Here is a 25091-nt window from a genome sequence, read left to right as displayed (position 1 = left end):
GTATAGTAGAGCACAGTACAGTATACTATAGTAGAGCACAGTAAAGTATACTATAGCAGAACACAGTACAGTATACTATAGCAGAACACAGTACAGTATACTATATTAGAGCACAGTACAGTATACTATAGCAGAACACAGTACAGTATACTATAGCAGAACACAGTACAGTATACTATATTAGAGCACAGTACAGTATACTATATTAGAGCACAGTACAGTATACTATAGCAGAACACAGTACAGTATACTATAGCAAAACACAGTACAGTATAGTATAGTAGAACACAGTACAGTATACTATAGTAGAACACAGTACAGTATACTATAGCAGAACACAGTACAGTATACTACAGTAGAACACAGTGCAGTACAGTATAGTAGAGCACAGTACAGTATACTATAGCAGAACACAGTACAGTATACTATATTAGAGCACAGTACAGTATACTATAGCAGAACACAGTACAGTATACTATAGCAGAACACAGTACAGTATACTATAGCAGAACACAGTACAGTATACTATAGCAGGACACAGTACAGTATACTATAGCAGAACACAGTACAGCATAGTATAGTAGAGCACAGTACAGTATACTACAGCAGAACACAGTACAGTATACTATAGCAGAACACAGTACAGTATACTATAGCAGAACACAGTACAGTATACTAGAGCAGAACACAGTACAGTATACTATAGTAGAGCACAGTAAAGTATAGTATAGCAGGACACAGTATAGTATACTATAGCAGAACACAGTACAGTATACTATAGCAGAACACAGTACAGTATACTATAGCAGAACACAGTACAGTATAGTAGAGCTCGGTACAGTGTACTATAGTAGAGAACAGTACAGAACAGCACAGTATACTATAGTAGAGCACAGTACAGTATACTATAGTAGAACACAGTACAGTATACTATAGTAGAACACAGTACAGCATAGTATAGTAGAGCACAGTACAGTATACTATAGTAGAACACAGTACAGTATACTATAGTAGAACACAGTGCAGTATACTATAGTAGAGCACAGTATAATATAGAGCACAGTACAGTACAGTATACTATAGTAGAACACAGGACAGTATAGTATAGCAGGACACAGTATAGTATACTATAGCAGAACACAGTACAGTATACTATAGCAGAACACAGTACAGTATACTATAGCAGAACACAGTAAAGTATACTATAGCAGAACACAGTACAGTATAGTAGAGCTCGGTACAGTGTACTATAGTAGAGAACAGTACAGAACAGCACAGTATACTATAGTAGAGCACAGTACAGTATACTATAGTAGAACACAGTACAGCATAGTATAGTAGAGCACAGTACAGTATACTATAGTAGAACACAGTACAGTATACTATAGTAGAACACAGTGCAGTATACTATAGTAGAGCACAGTACATATATACTATAGTAGAACACAGTGCAGTATACTATAGTAGAACACAGTACAGTACATTATACTATAGCAGAACACAGTACAGTATACTATAGTAGAACACAGTGCAGTATACTATAGTAGAGCACAGTACAGTATACTATAGCAGAAAATATGCATGTATACTATAGTAGAGCACATTACAGTACACTATATTAGAGCACAGTACAGTATACTATAGTAGAACACAGTACAGTATAGTAGAGCTCGGTACAGTGTACTATAGTAAAGAACACTACAGTACAGTACAGTATACTATAGTAGAACACAGTACAGTATACTATATTAGAACACAGTACAGTATACTATATTAGAGCACAGTACAGTATACTATTGCAGAACACAGTACAGTATACTATAGCAGAACACAGTACAGTATACTATAACAGAACACAGTACAGTATAGTATAGTAGAGCACAGTACAGCATACTATAGCAGGACTCAGTACAGTATACTATAGTAGAGCACAGTACAGTACACTATAGTAGCGCACAGTACAGTACAGTATACTATAGCAGAACATAGTACAGTATACTACAGTACACCACAGTATACTATAGTAGAACACAGTACAGTATACTATAGTAGAGCACAGTACAGTACACTATAGTAGAGCACAGTACAGTACAGTACAGTATACTATAGCAGAACACAGTACAGTATACTATAGTAGAACACAGTGCAGTATAGTACACTACAGTACAGTATACTATAGTAGAGCACAGTACAGTACACTATAGAAGCGCACAGTACAGTACAGTATAGTAGCGCACAGTACAGCACAGTATACTATAGTAGAGCACAGTACAGTATACTACAGTACACCACAATATACTATAGTAGAACACAGTACAGTATACTACAGTACACCACAGTATACTATAGTAGAGCACAGTACAGTATACTACAGTACACCACAGTATACTATAGTAGAACACAGTACCTGGAACATGGCCGTAGAGTCCAGTCTGAATCCATCTGTCCCAGGCTGTCTGACCAGAGAGAGAGCTGAGGGGTCGTCTACAGCCAACATTGCATTAAAATCCACATCACCAAACCCACTGGCCTGAGTCTCGGGCTGGGCCTTGTCCTGTAGGGGGAGGAGGAGGAGCAAAGAGGAAGACGAGGGGAGAGAATGCGGGGGGGGGGGGCACACGAGGAGTAGAGAGTAGAGTATTGATTATCACCAAAGAGAATATACAGACAGAATGATAAAATAAAGATTGACTGTAGTGAAATGCAGTGATAGCACTCGACAGCAACATTGAGAGGTAGAAGAGAGTTCTTGATGTAATGTCATCTTTGGCTGATATCTATTGTTTTCTGAGGTGAACTCAGCATCAAAAAAGCTTTTTTTCTCGGGTCCTTTCTGTTCTACAGGACTCTCTGATGCTTACATTCATAATTTAACACGCTCGTCGTCACTACATTACATTCATAATTCAACACGCTCGTCGTTGCTACATTAAATTAATTTTGTATTCTTCCTCATGATTTATTAAAGGAAAAAACATGCATATTTTACATTAGGAGATTTAGACATTGTACTAATGTGATAAATAGCTTGATTTTAAGTTGTGTCTAGGATGTTAATTAGGATGTAATTTTAAGTTGTTAATTAGGATGTGATTTTAAGTTGTGTCTAGGATGTTAATTAGGATGTGATTTTAAGTTGTGTCTAGGATGTTAATTAGGATGTCATTTTAAGTTGTTAATTGGGATTTTAAGTGGTTTTTATTAGGATGTGATTTTACGTTGTGTCTAGGATGTTAATTAGGATGTCATTTTAAGTTGTTTCTAGGTGTTATGTAGGATGTGATTTTAAGTGGTTTTTTTGGATGTGATTTTATGTTGTGTCTAGGATGTTAATTAGGATGTCATTTTAAGTTGTTTCTAGGTGTTATGTAGGTTGTGATTTTAAGTTGTTTCTAGGTGTTTTGTAGGATGTGATTTTAAGTTGTATATTTGGATGTGATTTATGTTGTTTCTAGGTGTTTTGTAGGATGTGATTTTAAGTTCTGTCTTGATGTTATGGATCATGCGAATTTTCGCAGCTTTTTGTTAAAAATCGCGCAACATTTCAAAGCCCTGCTACTCATGCCAGGAATATAGTATATGCAAATGATAAGTATGTGTGTATAGAAAACACTCTGAAGTCTCTAAAACTGGTTAAATCGTGTCTGTGGCTATTACACAACGTGTTTAGGAGTAAAAATCCCTCGAAAAACTGTTCTCCAAAAACACAAAAAATATATTAATCCGCCAGTCAATGTATTGTTTAAGGCGACTGCAAATACATGAAGCTGTTCTGTAAACGCCTACAGCTTCCACACGATGTCGGCAGTGCTGGCATTTCTAGCAGACTTAATCCTTGGTTGTATGACGTTTTACCCTTTCCTGTTTCAGTCTCTCAACAGGATGTTATTAAAATGGAAAAGATGGCCGCTGACTTCAAGACTAGCTGCTATCGAATACAGATCGCCCCGTGATGAATTGTATAGATTATTATCGTTTATTAATACCTAAAGTTGGTTTAGAAAAGTAGTTTGAAGTGTTTTGTAAAAGTATATAGGCAACTTTTGTCATTTTAAAAAGTGACGTTGCGTCTTGTAAAAGGGAATATTCCTGGATCAGACCGGTCTTCAGAAAACGTCATTTTGGCTATACAATGACGCATTTAATCGGGAAAAAGACCCAATTGTGATGTTTATGGGACATATTGGAGTGCCAAGAAAGAAGCTCGTCAAAGGTAATGAATGTTTTATATTTTATTTCTGCGTTTTGGGTAGCGCCGGCTACCGCAAAATCTGTCGTTTTAGATGACGTTCCAGTACTTTGGGGGTGCATGCTATCAGATAATAGCTTCTCATGCTTTCGCTGAAAAGCATTTTACAAATCTGACTCGGTGGCTAGATTCACAACGAGTGTAGCTTTAATTCAGTATCTTGTATGTGTGTTTTAATGAAAGTTAGATTTTTATCAAAAACTATACGTGGCGCTCTTGAAATTTCCGCTGATTTGATCCTGACAGCGGAACCAACTCCCTAAAAAGTGCAATGTTATTTAAGTTGTTTATTAGGATGTGGTTTTAAGTTGTTTCTAGGTGTTTATTAGGATGTAATTTTATTTTGTTTCTAGGTGTTTTGTAGGATGTGATTTTAAGTTGTATATTTGGATGTGATTTATGTTGTTTCTAGGTGTTTATTAGGATGTCATTTGAAGTTGTGTACAGGTCTTTAGTAGGTAGAGCAGAGAGGGCAAGTCTGACTGACTACAGGCTGCTATACTCACTAAGATCTTGAAGTGGTAGAGCAGAGAGGGAGAGTCTGACTGACTACAGGCTGCTATACTCACTAAGATCTTGAAGTGGTAGAGCAGAGAGGGAGAGTCTGACTGACTACAGGCTGCTATACTCACTAAGATCTTGAAGTGGTAGAGCAGAGAGGGAGATTCAGCTAGACATCCAAACTCAAAGTTAGTGGGGTTGTACTTGGGTACGTATCCATCCACGCCGGTGCACAGGTACACCTTCTCTATGTTGCAGAAAAAATAGTCCCCCAGGTTCTGAACAGGGTCCACCATCACAAGACCGTAGATAGTATCACCTGGAGAGGGGGGGGAGGGGGAGGGGAGGGGAGGGAGGCGGAGGGGAGGGGCGGAGGGGTGTGGGTGGAGGGGAGGGAGGTGGAGGGAGGAGGGGAGGGGGGGGTGGAAAGGAGGGGAGGGGAGGGAGGTGGAGAGGAGGGGGAGGGGGAGGGGGTGGAGCGGAGGGGAGTGGGTGGAGGGGAGGGAGGTGGAGGGGAGGAGGGGAGGGAGGTGGAGGGGAGGGGAGGGGAGTGAGGTGGAGGGAGGGGAGGGAGGTGGAGGGGAGGGAGGGAGGTGGAGAGGAGGGAGGTGGAGGGGAGGGAGAGGAGGGAGGTGAGGGGAGAGGGAGGGGAGGGGAGGGAGGGAGGGAGGTGGAGGGGAGGGGAGGGAGGTGGAGAGGAGGGGAGGGAGGTGGAGGGGAGGGGAGGGAGGTGGAGGAGAGGGGAGAGGAGGGAGGTGGAGGGGAGAGGAGGGGAGGGGGTGGAGGGGAGGGGAGGGAGGTGGAGGGGAGAGGAGGGAGGGAGGTGGAGGGGAGGGGAGGGAGGGGAGGGAGGTGGAGGGAGGTGGAGGGGAGGGGAGGGAGGTGGAGAGGAGGGGAGGGAGGTGGAGGGGAGGGAGGTGGAGGGGAGAGGAGGGGAGGGGGTGGAGGGGAGGGGAGGGGAGGGGAGGGAGGTGGAGGGGAGAGGGGGGAGGAGGTGGAGGGAGGGGAGAGGAGGGGAGGGAGGTGGAGAGGAGGGGAGGGAGGTGGAGGGGAGAGGAGGGAGGTGGAGGGGAGAGGAGGGAGGTGGAGGGGAGGGGAGGGAGGGAGGTGGAGGGGAGGGGAGGGAGGTGGAGGGGAGAGGAGGGAGGTGGAGGGGAGAGGAGGGAGGTGGAGGGGAGGGGAGGGAGGTGGAGGGGAGAGGAGGGAGGTACGTAGGCAGAGAGAATAGAGAAGCAACGGTCTGTTTCAGTTGTGATTATAATCAATAACAATCATGTTCCGTGTAACCCTTTATCCGTACTCATAAATAGGGTGGAACATGGCAGACATTGGCACCGATAAGTGCCTAAATTGTAACGCAGTAGCTGTAAAGTAACATGCTATAATGGAGCTTGGTATAAATCTTTTTACCATCACAGGTACTTGAAATTATGTTGGGAGATAAATTTTCAATTAATGCTATTGAAATTGGCAAATTATTCCATTGTCTCGAGTACCATTTAATCTTTTTTTATGAAATTGAGTATATTGATAGATATTAAGTCACCTTTGATTGGCTGTAATTTAAACTGTACAGCCTACGTACTTTGTTCGATGTCAGTCTTCATTGAAGACTACCTGTGCTGGAGGACATCTGCAAAATGGTGCTGGCAGGCTTTAAAAAAATGTATGTCAAATGAATTGAGTTGTTGCTCTTTTTGTTTGCTGTCACAATTAACTATAAGGTGTAAACATTACCCAACTAAATGTGTGACTAGTACTTAAAGCTGAACTATGTAACTAGTGGTTAGTCTACAGAATGTAGCCTATTGGCGTAAGGATCGACTCTGAAGACGAGAAGCAGGTACAGGGAGTGCACACTTAATAACCATGGACAGGAACAGAATACAGACAGCGTCTGGACAGGGGAAATTCGAAACAACCATTATGCTGATACGGAGACGAAACAGAAAACAGACAGATATAGGGAAGGCAATCAAAACGCGAAGGAGTCCAGTTGAGTCCAATGAGCGCTGATGTGCGTAATGACGGTGACAGGTGTGAGTAATGATGGTGACAGGTGGTGACAGGTGTGAGTAATGATGGTAACAGGTGTGAGTAATGGTGGTGACAGGTGTGAGTAATGATGGTAACAGGTGTGAGTAATGATGGTAACAGGTGTGAGTAATGATGGTAACAGGTGTGAGTAATGATGGTAACAGGTGTGAGTAATGGTGGTGACAGGTTTGAGTAATGATGATGACAGGTGGTAACAGGTGTGAGTAATGATGGTGACAGGTGTGAGTAATGATGATGACAGGTGTGAGTAATGGTGGTGACAGGTGTGAGTAATGGTGGTAACAGGTGTGAGTAATGATGGTGACAGGTGTGAGTAATGATGGTGACAGGTGTGAGTAATGGTGGTGACAGGTGGTGACAGGTGTGAGTAATGATGGTGACAGGTGTGAGTAATGATGGTGACAGGTGTGAGTAATGATGGTAACAGGTGTGAGTAATGGTGGTGACAGGTGTGGGTAATGGTGGTGACAGGTGTGAGTAATGATGGTGACAGATGCGCGCCTCTTTCCCTCTGCCTTAGTCCTGCTTGCAACCAAATGATTTTATTCGATTACTATTCATGTTCTCCAAAAGTGACTGGTCATTTCTTATGAAGATCAGGGGGTAAAATTACCCTGAACTGTCCAGACTTTAAATGTGTAACTACATCAAGTCAATCGGGGGATTGAGTGCTTTGTGGCAGAAGGGCCAGAATCAAGCACACTCTGACACGGTAGGCTTATATGTGATCAACAGCGCTAACCTCTTGATGACCCCAGGAAACAAATTAACTACATTTTGACAGTTCATTTGTAACCTTAGGATAAACTAAATCAAATCACAATGTATTGGTCACATACACATGGTTAGCAGATGTTAATGCGAGTGTAGCGAAATGCTTGTGATTCTAGTTCCGACAATGCAGTAATAACCAACGAGTAATCTAAGAATTCCCCGGCATAGGCATGGTGCAATAGATGGTATAAAATACAATATATATATATATATATATATATGATATGAGTAATGTAAGATATGTAAACATGATTTAAAGTGACATTGTTAATTAAGAATTACCTGCTTTTTTTCAATTTTCTCCTAAAATAAATTACCCAAATCTAACTGCCTGTAGCTCGGGCCCTGAAGCAAGGATTTGCATATTCAGGGTACCATTTGAAAGGAAACACTTTGAAGTTTATGGAAATGTGAAAGGAATGTAGTAGAATATAACACTGGTAAAAGATAATACAAAGAAAAGAAACACACTTATTTTGTATTTTATTGTACCATCATCTTTGAAATGGAAGAGAAAGGCCATACTGTATTATTCCAGCCCATGTGCAATTTAGATCTTGGCCACTAGATGGCATCAGTGTATGTGCAAAGTTTTAGACTGATCCAATGAACCATTGCATTTCTGTTCAAACTGTTGTATTAAGACTGCCCAAATGTGCCTAATTAGTTTATTAATAACTCTTCACGCTCTAAACTGTGCACTCTCCTCAAACAGCATGGTATTCTTTCACTGTAATAGCTACTGTAAATTGGACAGTGCAGTTAGATTAACAAGAATTTAAGCTTTCTGACAATATCAGATATGTCGATATCCTGGGAAATTTTCTTGTTACTGACAACCTCATGCTAATCGCATTAGCCTACGTTAGCTCAACCATCCCATGGAAGAGACACCGATCCCAAAGAAATTTTAAAGTGACTAGCGATCCATTTACTAAAGTGTCCAGTGATTGGGTCTCAATGTAGACAGCAGCCTCTCTGAGTTAGTGATTGCTGTTTAGCAGTCTGATGGCTTTGAGATTGAAGCTGTTTTTCATTCTCTGGGTCCCAGCTTTGATGAGTCTGTACTGACCTCGCCTTCTGTATGGTAGCAGTGTGAACAGGCAGTGGCTCGAGTGGTTGTTGTCCTTGATGATCCTTTTGGCCTTCCTGTGACATCGGGTGTTGTAGGTGTCCTGGAGGGCAGGAAGTTTTCCCCCACTGATGCACTACTCTCTGGAGAGCCTTACGGTTGTGGGCGGTGCAGTTGCCGTACCAGGCTGTGATACAGCCCGACAAGATGCTCTCGATTGTGCATCTGTAAAAGTATGTCAGGGTTTTGGGTGACAAGCCAAATTTCTTCAGCCTCCTCATGTTGAAGAGATGCTGTTGCGCCTTCTTCACCACACTGTCTGTGTGGGTGGACCATTTCAGTTTGTCTGCGATGTGATGACCACCCAAGAACTAAAAATCTTCTACCATCTCCACTGCTGTCCCTTTGATGTGGAACCCTCATCTCCCTCCTCGTCTATAGGCGATGCTGCCTGCTGTAACCTACCCTCTGAGAAGGCCACGTCGCTCTCCTGTCCGAAGCCCATGGATCCGTCAGACAGCCATAGGTTCCTCTTGGACAGCAGGAATATCTGAGTGTTGAGACTGAACTCCACTGATACTGGGTCACTGACCTGGTGAGGGAGGGAGGGAGGGAGGGAGGGGGAGGGAAGGAAGGAGGAGAGGAGAAGGGAGAGAGGGGGAGGGAGAGAGGAGAGAGGGGGAGGGAGGGGGATGGAGAGAGAAGAGGGGGAGGGAGAGAAAGAGGGGGAGGAAGAGAGAGAGGGGGAGGGGGTAGAGAGAGAGGAGGTAGGGTGGGGGAGGGAGAAAGGGGGAGGGAGAGAGGGTGGGGGTAGGGAGGGGGACGGAGGTAGAGAGGGAGGGAGGGTTATATATACTGCTATCACAGTATTGTGATTCACAATCACAACACTGTATGACCTATTGATAATCAATGGTTCCAAATCAATAACTACCTGTTGGAAGCGTATGTCAAGGTGGAAGGGGACAGGCTCTCCGGGGTTACAGACAGGGGGGACGGTGTACTCCATGTTCTGGGCTGTAGTACAGGGAATCAAATTCACTCTGTATGGACCAGAATAGTCACGCACCTAGGAGAGGAGAGACGAGGGAGAGACGAGGGAGAGAGGAGACAGGGAGGAAGGGAGAGAGGGAGGGAGAGAGGGAGGGACAGAGGGAGAGCGGGAGAGAGAGGGAGGGACAGAGGGAGAGAGGAGACAGGAAGGAAGGGAGAGAGGGATAGAGAGAGGGAGAGGGAGGGACAGAGGGAGAAAGAGGGAGAAAGAGGGAGGGACAGAGGGAGAGAGACGGCGAGAAGGATTGGAGAGGCAGGGAGAGAGGAGAGGGAGGGAGGGAGGGAGGGAGGGAGGGAGGAGAGGAGAGGAGAGGCGAGGCAGAGAGAGAGAGGAGAGAGAGAGAGAGAGAGAGAGAGAGAGAGAGAGAGAGAGAGAGAGAGAGAGAGAGAGAGAGAGAGAGAGAGAGAGAGAGAGGAGGAAGGGAGAGAGGAGAGAGAGGAGAGAGGGGAGGGGGGGGATGGAGAGAGAAGAGGGGAGGGAGAGAAGGAGGGGGAGAAGGAGAGAGAGTGAAACTATTTTCTGTTCATTAGAAATAAAATATTTTGGGGGCAATTGTCAGGACGTGTTTTCTCACTGACGCCACCATACTCTCAGCACGAGCAGTAAGTATTATCACTGGTACATTGGGACAATAAATATCATCACTTGTACATTGGGACATTAACTATCATCATTGATACATTTATGACCATCATTGATATATTGGTACATTAACTATCATCATTGATACATTGGGACATTGACTATGATTATTGATATACTGGGCCATTAACTAACATCATTGATACATTTACTATCATCATTGATATATTGGGACATTATCACCATTGATATATTGGGACATTATCACCATTGATATATTGGTACATTATCATCATTGATATATTGGGACATTATCGTCATTGATATATTGGGACATTATCATAATTGGTATATTGGGACATTATCATCATTGATATATTGGGACATTATCACCATTGATATATTGGGACATTATCACCATTGATATATTGGGACATTATCACCATTGATATATTGGGACATTTACTATCATTGATATATTGGGACATTATCATCATTGATATATTGGGACATTATCATCATTGATATATTGGGACATTATCATCATTGATATATTGGGACATTATCATCATTGATATATTGGGACATTATCACCATTGATATATTGGGACATTATCACCATTGATATATTGGGACATTATCATCATTGATATATTGGGACATTATCATCATTGATATATTGGGACATTATCATCATTGATCTATTGGGACATTATCATCATTGATATGTTGGGACATTATCATCATTGATATATTGGGACATTATCATCATTGATATATTGGGACATTATCATCATTGATATATTGGGACATTATCATCATTGATATATTGGGACATTATCATCATTGATATATTGGGACATTATCACCATTGATATATTGGGACATTATCACCATTGATATATTGGGACATTATCATCATTGATATATTGGGACATTATCATCATTGATATATTGGGACATTATCACCATTGATATATTGGGACATTATCACCATTGATATATTGGGACATTATCATCATTGATATATTGGGACATTATCATCATTGATATATTGGGACATTATCATCATTGATATAATATAATAATAATATATGCCATTTAGCAGACGCTTTTATCCAAAGCGACTTACAGTCATGTGTGCATACATTCTACGTATGGGTGGTCCCGGGGATCGAACCCACTACCCTGGCGTTACAAGCGCCATGCTCTACCAACTGAGCTACAGAAGGACCATTAACCTCTCTGCGCACCGAACCCGTTAGTTAGCGGGATTAAATTCGACAACATTCGGTGATCGCTACATAAATAGCCATATTAAACATTCATGAAAATACAAGTGTCTCACATGTTTTGAAAGCCTAGAATCTTGCTAATCTAACTGCGTTGTCAGATTTAAAAAATGATTTACTGTGAAAAAATACGATGCGATTATCTGAGGATAGAGCCCCGTGAAAAACAACTATTTCAACCAGCACAGGCGTAACAAAATCACAAACTGCAATAAAATAAATAGTTGACCTTTGACAATCTTCCTCTGTTTGCAATCCCAATGCTCATTGTTACACAATGAATGGTCTTTTGTTTGATAAAATCTATTTTTATAGCCTAACACGAAACATTTTGTGAACCGCTTGCGTCGTGAATTCCATCTTATTCCATTTTTCGACGACACATTTGATGTAAATACACACACCTAACGTGACTTTCACAGTCATGTTTGGTTTCATTGCAATCAACTGGTTTGTTTGTAACACAACCAAACCTGATGGGTCATTTCGCGGGACGTATTGACTGAAAGAAACTGATTTGAAGACGACAAGTAATGACATCATTGTGCACCAATGATATGACGGCTGTTTAGTTGATTGACTGTATTTTAACCCAATGACCACTGATCGTCTTGAAATCTAGCTGGGTAGATAGCCAATGAGCTGAGGTAAAACGGCAATATGTAATGTTTATGTGTTGGAAGACCAACCCATGTAGTAAACTCCGGCGTAAAGAGAGTCATTCGCCTGCCACAAGTGGTGTTCATCTGCCCAAATGTATTTCTGCAGGCATGGATGTGCCTCAGGGCCAAAAGGGCACAGCATGGTGGCGTCGCTGTGTTCTTTGCTAAATTAAGTCCCCCATCACCTGCACCACATGCTTGGTGACCCTCTGCTTTGCAGCAGAAAGAGCCTGCTATGGCACCTGGCATCAGCAGGACAATATTGTGTAGAGGACTGAGGGTCTTCCAAATATTGAAAGTGTTATTTTGTAAATGTATATATATTTTTCATGTTTTTTCTCAATTTTTTTGTGGGGTTGTGTTAGAATATCCTTTTGGTATTTTGTATATAGTTATTCCATTCAAAATGTATAACTTCACCAATTTGGCCACTTGGGTACATTTGGGCTACTTGTGTGGGACACCTGGGTGACTTCATGATAAATGTCATGTAGCACACTCATTTTGGAAGTTATCATTCTGAAATTTGCACAAGTACTGTTGTCCTCTTATGTTTTCCACTGAAATTGTCCCCATCATCCTATCTGAATGTTTGTTTTGTCTTGTTCATTTTAAAGATGATGATACAACAATAAAAATGAAAAAACGTATGTTTGTTTTCATTGTATTATCTAAACCAGATCTATTGTGTTATATTCTCCTACATTCAATTCACATTTACTCAAACTTCAGAGTGTTTTCTTTCCAATTAAATATACTCACAGCCTTGGGCTAGGGTTAGGGGTTAGGGGTTAGAGGTGAGGGGTTAAGGTTTGGGGTTAGGGTTTGGGGTTATAGGTTAGGGGTTAGAGGTGAGGGGTTAAGGTTTGGGGTATATACTCACAGCAAAGTCTGATGTGAATGTCCACTGCTGGACAGGCTGGTTGTAGGTGGGTTCACTCCTCACCAGGCTGAGGTTAAAGGTCAGGGCAGGGTTGTCTTCACACATCACCATGGATGACAGAGAGGATGCTGGGTAGGGAAGGAGAGGAAAGAGAAAAGAGAAAAGGAAAAAGTAGTGGGGACTATACACTGACTGACACATATTAATATATAGACTGACTGACACATATTATTATATAGACTGATACATATTATTATATAGACTGACTGATACATATTATTATATAGACTGATATATATTATTATATAGACTGACTGATACATATTATTATATAGACTGACTGATACATATTATTATATAGACTGACTGATACATATTATTATATAGACTGACTGATACATATTATTATATAGACTGACTGATACATATTATTATATAGACTGACTGATACATATTATTATATAGACTGATGACATATTATTATATAGACTGATATACATATTATTATATAGACTGATATACATATTATTATATAGACTGACTGATACATATTATTATATAGACTGACTGATACATATTATTATATAGACTGACTGATACATATTATTATATAGACTGACTGATACATATTATTATATAGACACTGATACATATTATTATATAGACTGATTATTATATAGACTGACTGATACATGATACATATTATTATATAGACTGATACATATTATTATATAGACTGATATTATTATTATATATAGACTGACTGATACATATTATTATATAGACTGATACATATTATTATATAGACCGACATATTATTATATAGACTGACTGATACATATTATTATATAGACTGATACATATTATTATATAGACTATTATTATATAGACTGATATATATTATTATATAGACTGACTGATATTATATAGACTGATATATATTATATAGACTGACTGATACATATTATTATATAGACTGACTGATACATATTATTATATAGATTGATACATATTATTATATAGACTGACTGATACATATTATTATATAGACTGACTGATACATATTATTATATAGACTGATACTATTATATATAGACATATTATTATATAGACTGATACATATTATTATATAGACTGATACATATTATTATATAGACTGACTGATACATATTATTATATAGACTGACTGATACATATTATTATATAGACTGATACATATTATTATATAGACTGATACATATTATTATATAGACTGACTGATACATATTATTATATAGACTGACTGATACATATTATTATATAGACTGACTGATACATATTATTATATAGACTGATACATATTATTATATAGACTGACTGATACATATTATTATATAGACTGACTGATATATTATTATATAGACTGATACATATTATTATATAGACTATTATTATATAGACTGACTATTATTATATAGACTGATACATATTATTATATAGACTGACTGATACATATTATTATATAGACTGACTGATACATATTATTATATAGACTGACTGATACATATTATTATATAGACTGACTGATACATATTATTATATAGACTGATACATATTATTATATAGACTACATATTATTATATAGACTGACTGATACATATTATTATATAGACTGATACATATTATTATATAGACTGACTATTATTATATAGACATATTATTATATAGACTGACTGATACATATTATTATATAGACTGATACATATTATTATATAGACTGACTGATACATATTATTATATAGACTGACTGATACATATTATTATTATAGACTGACTGATACATATTATTATATAGACTGATACATATTATTATATAGACTGACTGATACATATTATTATATAGACTGATACATATTATTATACATATTATTATATAGACTGATACATATTATTATATAGACTGACTGATACATATTATTATATAGACTGATACATATTATTATATAGACTGACTGATACATATTATTATATAGACTGATACATATTATTATATAGACATATTATTATATAGACTGATATTATTATATAGACTGACTGACTGACTGATACATATTATTATATAGACTGATACATATTATTATATAGACTGATACATATTATTACATAGACTGATACATATTATTATATAGACTGATACATATTATTATATAGACTGATACATATTATTATATAGACTGATACATATTATTATATAGACTGATACATATTATTATATAGACTGACTGATACATATTATTATATAGACTGACTGATACATATTATTATATAGACTGATACATATTATTATATAGACTGATACATATTATTATATAGACTGACTGATACATATTATTATATAGACTGACTGATACATATTATTATATAGACTGATACATATTATTATATAGACTGACTGATACATATTATTATATAGACTGACTGATACATATTATTATATAGACTGATGATACATATTATTATATAGACTGATACATATTATTATATAGACTGATGATACATATTATTATATAGATTATTATATTATTATATAGACTGATACATATTATTATATAGATGATACATATTATTATATAGACTGATACATATTATTATATAGACTGATACATATTATTATATAGACTGATACATATTATTATATAGACTGATACATATTATTATTATATAGACTGATACATATTATTATATAGACTGATACATATTATTATATAGACATATTATTATATAGACTGATACATATTATTATATAGACTGATACATATTATTATATAGACTGACTGATACATATTATTATATAGACTGACTGATATATATTATTATATAGACTGACTGATACATATTATTATATAGACTGATACATATTATTATATAGACTGACTGATACATATTATTATATAGACTGATACATATTATTATATAGACTGACTGATACATATTATTATATAGACTGATACATATTATTATATAGACTGACTGATACATATTATTATATAGACTGATACATATTATTATATAGACTGATACATATTATTATATACATATTATTATATAGACTGATACATATTATTATATAGACTGATACATATTATTATATAGACTGATACATATTATTATATAGACTGATACATATTATTATATAGATATACATATTATTATATAGACTGATACATATTATTATATAGACTGACTGATATATTATTATATAGACTGATGATACATATTATTATATAGACTGATACATATTATTATATAGATATACATATTATTATATAGACTGATATACATATTATTATATAGACATATTACTGATACATATTATTATATAGACTGATACATATTATTATATAGACTGACTGATACATATTATTATATAGACTGACTGATACATATTATTATATAGACTGACTGATACATATTATTATATAGACTGATACATATTATTATATAGACTGATACATATTATTATATAGACTGACATATTATTATATAGACTGATACATATTATTATATATATATTATTATATAGACTGACTGATACATATTATTATATAGACTGATACATATTATTATATAGACTGATACATATTATTATATAGACTGATACATATTATTATATAGACTGACATATATATTATTATATAGACTGACTGATACATATTATTATATAGACTGACTGATATATATTATTATATAGACTGACTGATACATATTATTATATAGACTGACTATTATTATATAGATACTGATACATATTATTATATAGACTGATACATATTATTATATAGACTGACATATTATTATATAGACTGATACATATTATTATATAGACTGATACATATTATTATATAGACTGACTGATACATATTATTATATAGACTGATACATATTATTATATAGACTGATACATATTATTATATAGACTGATACATATTATTATATAGACTGATACATATTATTATATAGACTGATACATATTATTATATAGACTGATACATATTATTATATAGACTGATACATATTATTATATAGACTGATACATATTATTATATAGACTGATACATATTATTATATAGACTGATACATATTATTATATAGACTGATATACATATTATTATATAGACTGATACATATTATTATATAGATACATATTATTATATAGACTGATACATATTATTATATAGACTGATACATATTATTATATAGACTGATGATACATATTATTATATAGACTGACTGATACATATTATTATATAGACTGACTGACATATATTATTATATAGACTGATACATATTATTATTATATAGACTGATACATATTATTATATAGACTGATACATATTATTATATAGACTGATACATATTATTATATAGACTGACTGATACATATTATTATATAGACTGATATACATATTATTATATAGACTGATACATATTATTATATAGACTGACTGATACATATTATTATATAGACTGATACATATTATTATATAGACTGACTGATACATATTATTATATAGACTGATACATATTATTATATAGACTGATATATATTATTATATAGACTGATACATATTATTATATAGACTGATTATATAGACACTATACATATTTATATAGACTGATACATATTATTATATAGACTGATACATATTATTATATAGACTGATACATATTATTATATAGACTGATACATATTATTATATAGACTGATACATATTATTATATAGACTGACATGATATATATTATTATATAGACTGATTATATAGACTGATACATATTATTATATAGACTGATACATATTATTATATAGACTGATACATATTATTATATAGACTGACATATTATTATATAGACTGACATATTATTATATACTGATATACATATTATTATATAGACTGATATACATATTATTATATAGACTGATACATATTATTATATAGACTGATACATATTATTATATAGACTGATACATATTATTATATAGACTGACTGATACATATTATTATATAGACTGATACATATTATTATATAGACTTATACATATTATTATATAGACTGATATTATTATATAGACTGATATTATTATTATATAGACTGACTGATACATATTATTATATAGACTGACTGATACATATTATTATATAGACTGATGATACATATTATTATATAGACTGATACATATTATTATATAGACTGATACATATTATTATATAGACTGACTGATACATATTATTATATAGACTGATACATATTATTATATAGACTGATGATACATATTATTATATAGACTGACTGATACATATTATTATATAGACTGATACATATTATTATATAGACTGATACATATTATTATATAGACTGACTGATACATATTATTATATAGACTGACTGATACATATTATTATATAGACTGATGATACATATTATTATATAGACTGATGACTGACTGATACATATTATTATATAGACTGATACATATTATTATATAGACTGATACATATTATTATATAGACTGACTGATACATATTATTATATAGACTGACTGATACATATTATTATATAGACTGACTGATACATGATACATATTATTATATAGACTGATATATTATTATATAGACTGATACATATTATTATATAGACTGATACATATTATTATATAGACTGATACATATTATTATATAGACTGACATATTATTATATAGACTGATACATATTATTATATAGACTGATACATATTATTATATAGACTGACTATTATTATATATTATTATTATATAGACTGATGATATATATTATTATATAGACTGACTGATACATATTATTATATAGACTGACTGATACATATTATTATATAGACTGATACATATTATTATATAGACTGATACATATTATTATATAGACTGATACATATTATTATATAGACTGATACATATTATTATATAGACTATTATTATATAGACTGATACATATTATTATATAGACTGATACATATTATTATATAGATGATACATATTATTATATAGACTGATACATATTATTATATAGACTGATATATTATTATATAGACTGATATACATATTATTATATAGACTGACATATTATTATATAGACTACTGATATTATTATTATATAGACTGACTGATACATATTATTATATAGACTGACTGATATATATTATTATATAGACTGACTGATACATATTATTATATAGACTGACTGATACATATTATTATATAGACTGATACATATTATTATATAGACTGATACATATTATTATATAGACTGACTGATACATATTATACATATTATATAGACTGACTGATATATTATTATATAGACTGACTGATACATATTATTATATAGACTGACTGATACATATTATTATATAGACTGATACATATTATTATATAGACTGATATATATTATATATAGACTGATACATATTATTATATAGACTGATACATATTATTATATAGACTGACATATTATTATATAGACTGATACATATTATTATATAGACTGACTGATACATATTATTATATAGACTGATATATATTATTATATAGACTGATACATATTATTATATAGACTGACTGATACATATTATTATATAGACTGACTGATACATATTATTATATAGACTGATACATATTACTATATAGACTGACTGATACATATTATTATATAGACTGACTGATACATATTATTATATAGACTGATACATATTATTATATAGACTGATACATATTATTATATAGACTGATACATATTATTATATAGACTGACTGATACATATTATTATATAGACTGACTGATACATATTATTATATAGACTGATACATATTACTATATAGACTGACTGATACATATTATTATATAGACTGACTGATACATATTATTATATAGACTGATACATATTATTATATAGACTGATATATATTATTATATAGACTGACTGATACATATTATTATATAGACTGACTGATACATATTATTATATAGACTGATACATATTATTATATAGACTGATACATATTATTATATAGACTGACTGATACATATTATGATATAGACTGACTGATACATATTATTATATAGACTGACTGACACATATTATTATATAGACTGACTGATACATATTATTATATAGACTGATACATATTATTATATAGACTGACTGATACATATTATTATATAGACTGATACATATTATTATATAGACTGACTGATACATATTATAATAGAGACTGACTGATACAATATCATGGACATGGATATATTGTATGTTGTATGTTGTATGTGTGTGTGTGTATGTGTGTGTCACCTGTGCTCTTGATCCTGCCTTCAGAGTGGGCCTCGACAAACAGACCTCTGAAGCGAGCCTTGGTTTTGAAGTTGACCACCAGATGACCCTGCTCGTTGATACTCATACTGGTGGGGTACAGGACACCTGCACAATGCAGAATAACAATATTCAAAGTCGTTTTTCTCCCTCCCTCCCTCCCTCCCTCCCTCCCTCCCTCCCTCCCTCCCTCCCTCCCTCCCTCCCTCCCTCCCTCCCTCCCTCCTCCCACCACTCACTCCCTGCCTCCTTTTCACAATCCCCTACCTCCCTCACCCGCTCACTCCCTCTCACACCCACTCACTCACTCCCTCTCTTCCTCCCGCACTCCCTCCTCCCCCACTCTCCCACAGATCCCCCTCTCCCACACACTCTCTGTTTCTTCTCACCCTGTAACTCAGCCTGCGGTGGGCTCCCGATGCCATCCTTCCACAGTATGGCAGTATCGTACACAAAGGTGAGGCGGAGCTCAGACTGCAGGTCAAAATGCTGCCAGCCCCCCGCACCCCCTGGGGAGTGGAACACGTATGACACGTGCAGTGGAACACGCAGAGTCACGTACGATTGGACCAGATTCAGCACCTGTAGAGTCGGGGAAAAGGTTAGAAACAATCAGGAGAGAGGGAGGTTAGACCTAATCAGTAGAGGGGAGAAAAGGTTAGAACCAATCAGGAGAGAGGGGGAGGGCGAGATGCATATTTTCTTTATGGGTATAAATTAGGTTTCTAGGTTTCTTCCTAGGTTTTGGCCTTTCTAGGGAGTTTTTCTGTACAGCACTTTGAGATATCAGCTGATGTACGAAGGGCTATATAAATACATTTGATTTGTATAGACAACTTATTTTTGTCTCTATATTTTTCTTCCAGGCTCTTTGCCTGATTTCATACGTTTTTGTTTAATCCCTCTTATGTCAGTCTTGTCACTCAGCAGACACAGTTTTGGTGACCTACTGTAGGTACCTGGGATCCAAGGCCGTCTCCCATGCACTGTAAGGCTTTATCCCATAGGGGGTTGCACAACCAGGCATTCCCACAGTGCAGGTAGGAGGGTTCCTTTTGCCCCCTGCACATCGCTAACATGCATCATCCCGGGAAAAACTCCTCCTATGGAACCTTAAGGGAGGGGAATTAAATCTATGGAAAACTCCTCCTATGGAACCTTAGGGGAGGGGAATTAAATCTATGAAAAACTCCTCCTATGGAACCTTAGGGGAGGGGAATTAAATCTATGAAAAACTCCTCCTATGGAACCTTAGGGGAGGGGAATTAAATCTATGAAAAACTCCTCCTATGGAACCTTAGGGGAGGGGAATTAAATCTATGAAAACTCCTCCTATGGAACCTTAGGGGGGGAGGGGAATTAAAAAACTCCTCCTATGGAACCTTAAGGGGAATTAAATATACTCCTCCTATGGAACCTTAGGGGAGGGGAATTAAATCTATGAAAAACTCCTCCTATGGAACCCTAGGGGAGGGGAATTAAATCTATGAAAAACTCCTCCTATGGAACCTTAGGGGAGTGGAATTAAATCTATTGAAAACGCCTCCTATGGAACCTTAGGGGAGGGGAATTAAATCTATGGAAAACTCCTCCTATGGAACCTTAGGGGAGGGGAATTAAATCTATGAAAAACTTGTCTACCATTTCCCTTGTCTTCTCTGACATTTTACCCAATATCTTAACTAATATACAACCTTGTCTCCTCTGACATTTTACCCAATACGGCTGTGTGTTCGATTTTCTACACCTGTCAGCAACGGGTGTGGCTGAAATAGCAAAATTCACTAATAAGAATGGGTGTCCACATACTTTTGTATTTATAGTGTAATTCATAGTCTTCTCCAAGTTATCTCCCTCAAGCAAAAAGAGGACACACACATAACAGTAGCGCTATTCCAAGTCCAAGGCATCTCTCACATTCTTTATCCTGTAGTAATAACGTGTTTAAACCCCACCTACTTCCTATTACTGTAATTACATTTGTAACGATCAGCACGATCAGTTAGAGAAATGGCCCTTTCTAACAGCTCATCACAAGATAAATGGCCCCTATCTAACAGCTCACCACAGATAAATGCCCCCTATCTAACAGCTCATCGCAGATAAATGGCCCCTATCTAACAGCTCACCACAGATAAATGGCCCCTATCTAACAGCTCATCGCAGATAAATGGTCCCTACCTAACAGCTCATCACAGATAAATGGCCCTTATCTAACAGCTCATCACAGATAAATGGCTCATATCTAACAGCTCATCACAGATAAATGGCCCCTATCTAACAGCTCATCGCAGATAAATGGCCCCTATCTAACAGCTCATCGCAGATAAATGGCCCCTATCTAACAGCTCATCGCAGATAAACGGCCCCTATCTAACAGCTCATCACAGATAAATGGCCCCATTCTAACAGCTCATCACAGATAAACGGCCACAATCTAACATCTCATCACATATAAATGGCCCCAATCTAACAGCTCATCACAGATAAATGACCCCTATCTAACAGCTCATCACAGATAAATGGCCCCTATCTAACAGCTCATCACGGATAAATGGCCCCTATCTAACAGCTCATCACAGATAAATGGCCCCTATCTAACAGCTCATCACAGATAAATGGCCCCTATCTAACAGCTTATTACAGTTTCTGTAATTCTGTTAAAAATAAGGAAATAATCCATTCTAGAATGTGATCGGTGGTATATCGTGAGCCCGATTGAACATCTCTGGAGAGACCTGAAAGTAGCAGTACTGTGACGCTTCCCAGCTAACCTGACAGAGCTTGAGAGGATCTGCAGAGAAGAATGGGAGAAACACCCCAAATACAGGTGTGTCAAGCTTGTAGCATCAGACCCAAGAAGACTGGAGGCTGTAATCACTGCCAAAGGTACTTCAACAAAGTACTGAGTAAAGGGTCTGAATACTTATGTAAAATGTGATATATCAGTTTGTTATATTTAATACATTTGCAACAATAAAAAAAAAAACTGTTTTTATTTGCTTGGTCATTATGGGTTATTGTGTTGAGATTGATGAAAGGGGGGAAACCATTTAATCCATGTTAGAATGATGCTGTAACGTAACTGTCACGCATTGGTCTTAGTATTTTGTGTTTTCTTTAATTATTTGTTCAGGCCAGGGTGTGACATGGGGTTATTGTATTGTCGTATTGTTTTTTTTGTAGGCATTGGGATTGTGGTTGATTAGGGGTGTGTCTAGTATAGGCTTGGCTGCCTGAGGCGGTTCTCAATCAGAGTCAGGTGATTCTCGTTGTCTCTGATTGGGAACCGTATTTAGGTAGCCTGGGTTTCACTTTGTATTTCGTGGGTGATTGTTCCTGTCTCTGTGTAGTTTCACCAGATAGGCTGTAATTAGGTTTCACGTTCCGTTTGTTGTTTTGCATTTGTAATAGTTATTTTCATGTATCGCTCTTCATTAAAGAACACGAGTAACAACCACGCTGCATTTCGGTCCGACTCTCTTTCGACAAACGAAGAACGCCGTTACAGTAACAAAATGGGGCGAAAATGTAGTATACTTTATAAAATCTATATTAAAACATTCGGTCTATTGGGGACAAACTGTAGATCCCTGTATGGTCCTAGATGGATCTTCAATGTTGGGTGTATAAACGTTATAAAGGTTATATCCCATAAACAACACGTTCTTTGTCTGATTTTAATGAAACACTGGTTTAGTGGTTTGGTGGGGGAGGGAGGAGGTGGGGGAGGGGGAGGGAGAGAGGGAGGGAATGAGCGGGTGAGGGAGGGGGTGGCAACCTATTCCCTATATAATGCACTACTTTTGACCGGGGCCCACAGGGGGGGGGGGAATTTGAGAAACACACACATTCTGACATTTGCATAGTCAATTATAATCAGAGAACACTATAGCTGGATTATTACCTTATCACTAACGAGTAGGAAACACACACACACACACACGCACGCACGCACGCACGCACGCACACACACACACACACACACCGACACACACCGACACACACCGACACACACACACACACACACACACACCGACACACACCGACACACACACACACACACACACACACACACACACACACACACACACACACACACACACACACACACACACACACACACACACACACACACACACACACACACACCGACACACACACACACACACACACACACACACACACACACACACACACACACACACACACACACACACACACACACACACACACACACACACACACACACACACACACACACACACACACACACACACACACACAGATGATAGAACCAGCTCTGCACTGTAAAACATGGTTCAATCTAAAAATTAAAAATAAAGTAAATGAGTTCCGATCTCTCAAGGGCGAAATACAACATATGTTGAAACCAAATACAAAGATTTGATGCCAGCTGTTTTATTTGATTATTATCGAACCTATATTTACAGTTGGATCAAAAAGTAACAAGAAAATTACATAACAATAACGAGGCTATATACAGAGTATTACGGTACAGAGTCAATGTGGAGGCTATATACAGGGGCTACCGGTACAGAGTCAATGTGGAGGCTATATACAG

General features: G+C 36.2%; 1 pseudogene; it reads right to left on the bottom strand.

Moving 5' to 3' along the window:
* The window catches only part of LOC124007475, a 240094-nt pseudogene that overhangs the window by 5579 nt on the left and 209424 nt on the right, over positions 1 to 25091 (bottom strand).

This window comes from Oncorhynchus gorbuscha, linkage group LG20, assembly GCF_021184085.1.
Source record: "Oncorhynchus gorbuscha isolate QuinsamMale2020 ecotype Even-year linkage group LG20, OgorEven_v1.0, whole genome shotgun sequence".
Taxonomy (NCBI): domain Eukaryota; kingdom Metazoa; phylum Chordata; class Actinopteri; order Salmoniformes; family Salmonidae; genus Oncorhynchus; species Oncorhynchus gorbuscha.
This window is presented reverse-complemented; position numbering and strand designations above follow the sequence as displayed.